The sequence below is a fragment of the Schistocerca piceifrons genome, chromosome 6 (genome assembly GCF_021461385.2).
Source record: "Schistocerca piceifrons isolate TAMUIC-IGC-003096 chromosome 6, iqSchPice1.1, whole genome shotgun sequence".
In the NCBI taxonomy this organism is placed as follows: domain Eukaryota; kingdom Metazoa; phylum Arthropoda; class Insecta; order Orthoptera; family Acrididae; genus Schistocerca; species Schistocerca piceifrons.
In genome coordinates, this window is record NC_060143.1 from 379863628 (window position 1) to 379870615 (window position 6988).

The window sequence follows — 6988 nt, forward strand, 5'->3', positions numbered from 1 at the left end:
TGTTTACTGGATATATTCCAATTTTTGTCTTCTTCTACAGTTTTTACCCACAGCAGCTCTCTCTTTAGTACCATAGAAGTTATTCCCTACTTCTTGTCAGTGCTCTTATATGCATACATATATTCATCTACATCTACACACATACTCCGCAACCCACCATACGGTGCGTGGCGGAGGGTACCTCGTACCACAACTAGCATCTTCTCTCCCTGTTCCACTCCCAAACAGAACGAGGGAAAAATGACTGCCTATATGCCTCTGTATGAGCCCTAATCTTTGTGGTCTTTCCGCGAAATGTAAGTTGGCGGCTGTAAAATTGTACTGCAGTTAGCCTTAAATGCTGGTTCTCTAAATTTCCTCAGTAGCGATTCACGAAAAGAACGCCTCCTTTCCTCTAGAGACTCCCACCCGTGTTCCTGAAGCATTTCCGTAACACTCGCGTGATGATCAAACCTACCAGTAACGAATCTAGCAGCCCGCCTCTGAGTTGCTTTTTTGTCCTCCCTCAATCCTTTCCTAGCCGATTCTGCGGGGAACCTGATCATTCCTTACCTTATCAGTCCACCTAATTTTCAACATTATTCTATAACACTACATCTCAAATGCTTCGACTCTCTTCTTTCCCGGTTTTCCCACTGTTTATGTCTCACTACGATATAATGCTGTGTTCCAAACGCACATTCTCAGAGGTTTCTTCCCCAAGTTCAGACCTATGTTTGATAATAGCAGACTTCTCTCGGCCACGAATGCCTTTTCCGCTTTTTACGTCCTCCTTGCGCCGTCCGTCACAAGTTATTTGTTGCCATGTAGCGGAATGCCTTAACTTCGTCTACTTCGTGATCCCAATTCTAATGTTAAGTTGCTCGCTGTTCTCATTTCTGCTACTTCTCATTACTTTCGTCTTTCTTCGATTTACTCTCAATCCATATTCTGTACATATTAGACTGTCCATTTCATTCAACAGATTCTGTAATTCTTCCTTATTTTCAATGAGGATGGCAATGTCATCAGCTAGTCTTATCATTGATATCCTTCCATCTTCAATTTTAATTCCATCCTTGAACCTTTCTTTTATTTCTGACATTGTTTCTTCGATTATATATTGAAAAGTAGGGCACTTCCTTCTTGGTCTTCGAGTCTTACTGTTCCCTCTTGATTCTTGTACATGCTGTATATTACCCGTCTTTCTTCAGTCTGGAACCGCGTGACCGCTGCGGTCGCAGGTTCGAATCCTGCCTCGGGTATGGATGTGTGTGATGTCCTTGGTTATTTAGGTTTAAGTAGTTCTAAGTTCTAGGGGACTGATGACCACAGATGTTAAGCCCCTTAGTGCTCAGAGCCATTTGAACCATTTGAACCCGTCTTTCCCTGTAGCTTAACGCTATTTTTCTCAGAATTTCGAACGTCTTACACCATTTTACACTGTCGAACACTTTTTGCAGGCCTATAGATCCTATGAACTTGTCCTGTTTTTCTTGAGTCTTGCTTGCATTATCAATCCGTGCGTTAGAACTGCCTCTCTGGTGTCTTTGTCTTCCTTAAAGCGAAACAGATCATCACCTAACGTACCTTCTGTATATTATTCTTGTCAGCAGTTTCAATGCCTTACCTGTTAAGCCGTTCATGCGATAATTCTCGCACTTGTCGTCTCTTACAATTTTCGGAATGGTCTCGATAATATTTTTCCGATAGTCTAGTGGTATATCGTAAGTCTCATACATTCTACACCCCAACGTGAATAATCTTTTTGTTGCATTTCCCCCAACGATTTGAGAAATTCCAATGGAATGTTATCTACCCTTTCTGCCTTATTTGATTTTTTAAGCCTTCCAGAGCTTTTTTAAATTCTGATTCTAATACTGGACCTCTCTCCTGTTTCTTCTTGTATCATATCATAGAAGTTGTCCCCCTCAGAGTGACCTTCAATGGAATATCTCCACCTATCGTCTCTTTCTTTTGCGTTTGCCAGTGGTATTCCCACTGTAGTCTTAATGATACCGCCTTTTAGTTTCACCAAAGACTGTTTCGGCTTCTCTATAAGCGGAGTCAGTCCTTCAGACAAGCATTTCTTTTTAGAGTTCTTCAAATTTTTCATACAGCGAGTTCGCCTTAGCTTTCCTACACTTGCTACTTATTTCATTCCCAAGTGACTTGTATTTTTATGTTCCTGAATTTCCCTGAACATTTTTGTAGTTCCTTCTTCCATCGATCAACTGAAGTATTCCTTCTGTTACACGTAGTTTCTTCGCAGTCACCTTCCTTGTACCTATGTTTTTTTTCAGCTTCTGTGATTGCCCTTTTTAGAGGTTTCCATTCCCCTTCAAATGAAATGTTTAGGGAGCTATTTATTATCGTACTGTCTATGAGCTCAGAAAACTTGAAGTGTCTCTCTTCATTCCTAGATACCCCGTATTCCATTTCTTTGCGCCCTGTTTCTTCTTGAATAGTCTCTTAAACTTCAGACAACTCTTCATCATTACTAAATTGTGATGAGTCTATATCTACTCCTGGGTACGCCTTACTGTCCAATTTCTGATTTCGGAATTTCTGTCTGACCATGATGTAATCTTATTGTTATCTTCCTGTATCTCCCTGCCTTTTTCGAGTACATCTCCTCTTCCTGTGACTTTTGAACAGAGTATTCACCATTACCATGTGAAATTTTTTGCAGAACTCAGTCTTTCTGCTCTTTCATTCCTAGTACCAAGCTCATATTTTCCCGTAACCGTTTCCTTTACTCCTTCGCCTACAACCACATTCCATTCCCCTGATGACTATTACGTCTTCATCTCCTAGACCTTATAATTACATTTTTCCCAGAGACATTCAAGTCTCTTCAGTCATTATCGTAGTTTTCATCTCCATTTATGCATTGAATTACTGTTTCAATATTCACATACACTTTCTCAATGTCTTCATCTTCTGCTTGCCACGTCGATATACATACATAAACTTTGTTGTGGGTGTTGGTTTTTTGTCGATTTTGATGAGAGCAAACCCATCACTGAACTGTTCACCGTAGCTCATTCTTTGGACTACCTTCTATCCATAAGGAATCCTAATCACTTTATGCACTTTTCTGCTGCTATTGATATTTGCCTGTATTCGTGTGACTATAAATCCCTGTCTTCTTTTCTTTTTACTTCACTTGCCTCCACTATATCTGGATTGAGCTACAAAAAGAACATAAGCAGTTGTTAACATCCAACTTGAATGGCCATCGTGTAGCTTCATTATGACGCCCGTAGACGGTTACTGGCGAAGCTTAAACTGAATGTAAATCGTGTTCTGGAGACGTATATGTTAAGTAAGTGAACAAATGGTAAGGGGCTCTCCATGGCTGAATAATCAAATTATCAAAATGCTGAGGAAACAGAGATTGTTGCACGCTCAGTTCAAATAAGAGAGCGCAAATGTTGACAGGGAAAAGTTGTAGAAATTAATTTGTCTGTAAGAAAAGCAATGCTAGGAGCATACAACTTCTACCGTTGTACCTTAGCGAGAATGCAACAAAATTCTAGTCACACGTAAAATCACTAAACGGGTAGAAGGCTTCCATTAAGTTCCTCGTCGACCAGTCTGTGGTGCCAATAGAAGACAGCAAAAGGAAAGCTGAAATTTTGAATTACATGTTTCAGAAAATCATTCACGAAAGAGCATAGTACAAACATACTGTAGTTTGACTGTCTTACAGACTCCTGCATGGAGGACATAGAAATTGTTATTCGTAGTGTGGAGAAGCAACTGAAAGAGCTGAAAACAAATAAGTCACCAGATCCAGATGGAATCACTGTTCAGTTTTACAGTGAGTACTTTACGGCACTGACCCCTTACTCAGCTTGCGTTACATCTACATCAACATTTATCGCCAATCTCTCGCCCAACGAAAAGTTCCAAGCGAAAGGAAAAAACCACAGGCGATTGTTTTATACAGGGTATCGCTAATATTTCGGACATGGAATGTACTATCGATAGGCGGAACTGAATTGTAGGCAATGGCACGTATTTGCAGCCGTTGAAGAAAATGCAGATTTTGTACACAGTTAGAAATGTTTAAATGAGTCAATGACTATTGTCAGTCAAATCTTAAAAGTAGCGTAAATGAAAATGTCAGTGGTGTTCGTAACAGTAAACTAGTGGAAGCAGTTTGCGAGTTATCGTACTGTGAGAATTGGAAACACCGACAGCTGTTTGTCCCATCCTATACCTTAGATGTTAGCCGTCGATTTTATGTTTGTTTACATTGTGTTGTGTGTACACTTGACTGTACTTCAACGGTCCTGTCACCTATTGTGTGATATTAGACATAGTAGAACGTGCTTGGTATTTCCCAGTGCAAGAAAAGCGGACATAATCGTGGTTTATGGCGAATGTAGGAAGTATGCCGTTCGTTAGTGGATCGTCTATGCAGAAATATATCCCAACAGATATCAACCTCTTCAAACAATTACAGATGATACGAAATGGCTTATTACTGCTGCGTGTGCTGCAATTTGCTCTGAAATGTTAGAACGTGTTCGACAGACTGCAAGCTTGTACTCACGCTGGTGCCGGTCATTTTGAGTTCAGGCTTTTAGGGTACAATAGTTCTTTACGTATCAGACCCTACAGTGGTTTGCCTTTCGTTTGTCCTAGGCAGTGTCCTATCTAACAATTACGTAAACTACGGAGACTTATCAACATCTGTGTAAGGCTGCACACACGCACCCATTTGAAATTCGTATTCGTTTAGCTACAACGTGGAACAAACAACAGTCGATGTTTACAATGTTCAAACTACGATGTCTAGTCATCTACTTGCACAAGAATCCTGCGACAGGCGCCACTGACTTTGTAATTTGGTCTACTTTGATTGTGGTACTGTCAACGGGCATTGTTCCATTTAAATATTTGTACTTTTCTAAGTAAATAACATAAAAGGACCATTGCAAATGGAGAAAGATTTATTAATTTTTGCAGAAAACATGAATGGCAACGGCCTTGCCGCAGTGGATTCACCGGTTCTTGTCAGATCACCGAAGTTAAGCGCTGTCGGGGGTCGCCGGCACTTGGATGGGTGACCATCCAGGCGGCCATGCGCTGTTGCCATTTTTCGGGATGCACTCAGCCTCGTGATGCCAACTGAGGAGCTACTCGACCGAATAGTAGTGGCTCCGGTCAAAGAAAACCATCTTAACGACTGGGAGTGAGGTGTGCTGACCACACGCCCCTCCTATCCGCATCCTCAGCTGACGATGACACGGCGGTCGGATGGTCCCGGTGCAGAGAACATGACACAGTTCTAAAATTTACATCTTTCAAAAAAATCCCTAGGAAACAAACTAAATGGGTGTCCACGAATCCAGTCTGTGGGGAGAACAACTTGACCATATTTCTATAAGCAGAGAGTTTACACTAGAGATACTCCATGTAAAAGTTGTTAAGAGTGCAGGTTTAGATTCAGATCACTATCTATCTATCGTTAAATTCAAAATTAGGCCAATATAATAAAGAAAGAGCCAATATCCACCTAAAAAGTTTGACACTCAGAAATTAACTATGGACGATAATTTCAGGATACTTTTGGAAAAGAGAACACCTAAAACATGGGAACGACTTAAAAAGCAATGGAAACATGCCTGGTGGAATGATGAGTGTGACAAACTAATCCTAACAAGACAACGAGGCTGGAACATATGGAATGCAAATAGAAATGATAAAAATAGGAACTCCCTAAAACAAGCCCGGAAGTAAGCATCAAAATGCCTTAAAAAGATCAAAGTACAATACATGAAAGACCAACTAGCATCAATAAACCCCAACTTCATACAGAAAACTTTTAAAAGTAGCTTAAAGAAATATACTCCACCAAGTCTATTTTTCACGGACCCAAAAACGAAGAAAGTTACATATACTAGCACAGAGAACTGTAGAATACTTGCCGAATACTTTGAAGAACTACATAACTGTGATCCACCGAAAGAAAAATTTCGTTTCTATATTGTAAACCCAACACCACCACACTCAAAGCCGCCAACCACACAAGAAATCAAAGAAATCATAAAAGACCTTAAAATAATAAAGCACCTGGAAAGGATAATACAGTTGCTGAACAATGGAAGTACTCTAGTGACAACATAATACAGTGTCTATCAGAAATACTCAGAGAGATCTGGACAACACACAGCTTACCACCAGAATGGACATCTGCACTAATATGTCGACTAAATAAAAAAGAGAAGAAAACAGACCTTTAGCAATTATAGGGGAATCTCCCTCTTACCAGTGACCTATAAGATATTGTATAAGCCGCTTTTAAAAAGAGCAAAAGAAATACTTGACAAACAACTAGGAGAGTATCAGGCTGGGTTTAGGAAGGCAAGGTCATGTGCAGAACAAATATTAAACTTAAAGAACGTAATAGAAATGAGGAAAGTCAGGAACTTAAAGTATGTAATTACTTTTGTGGATTTTAAAAAACGCCTATGATTCAATTTACAAAAATACACTGCTTGATATCTTAAAAGAATTATGACTCGATACTAAAAAACTGAAATAATTAAAGCAGCTTTGACAAATACAAAATCGAAAGTAAAACTTAGGGGAGAGCTCTCAAAATGTTTATTAGTCAGGTAACCGATAGGGAGATGAATGGTCACCTCTGCTTTTCAATTGTGTGTTAGAGAAGGTAGTTCGAGAATGGAGGAACGCCATCAATACTAAAGGGATTCAATTAGGAAGAAATCGAAACAAGATCACTGTCGACTGTTTAGCCTTCGCAGATGACGTGGCATTAATTACCGTTTCGCTAGATAATGCCCAATAACACATAAGAGAGCTGCAAAACCAAGCAGTCAAAGTAGGACTACAAATATCCTTTGAAAAAACAAAGTTTATGACAAATCTCTGTGATGCTCCGCAAAAATATTGCAGTTGACAACAATACAATACACAAAACCGATTCCTTTAAATACCTATGAAAGTGGATTACATACAATGCAAAAGAAAA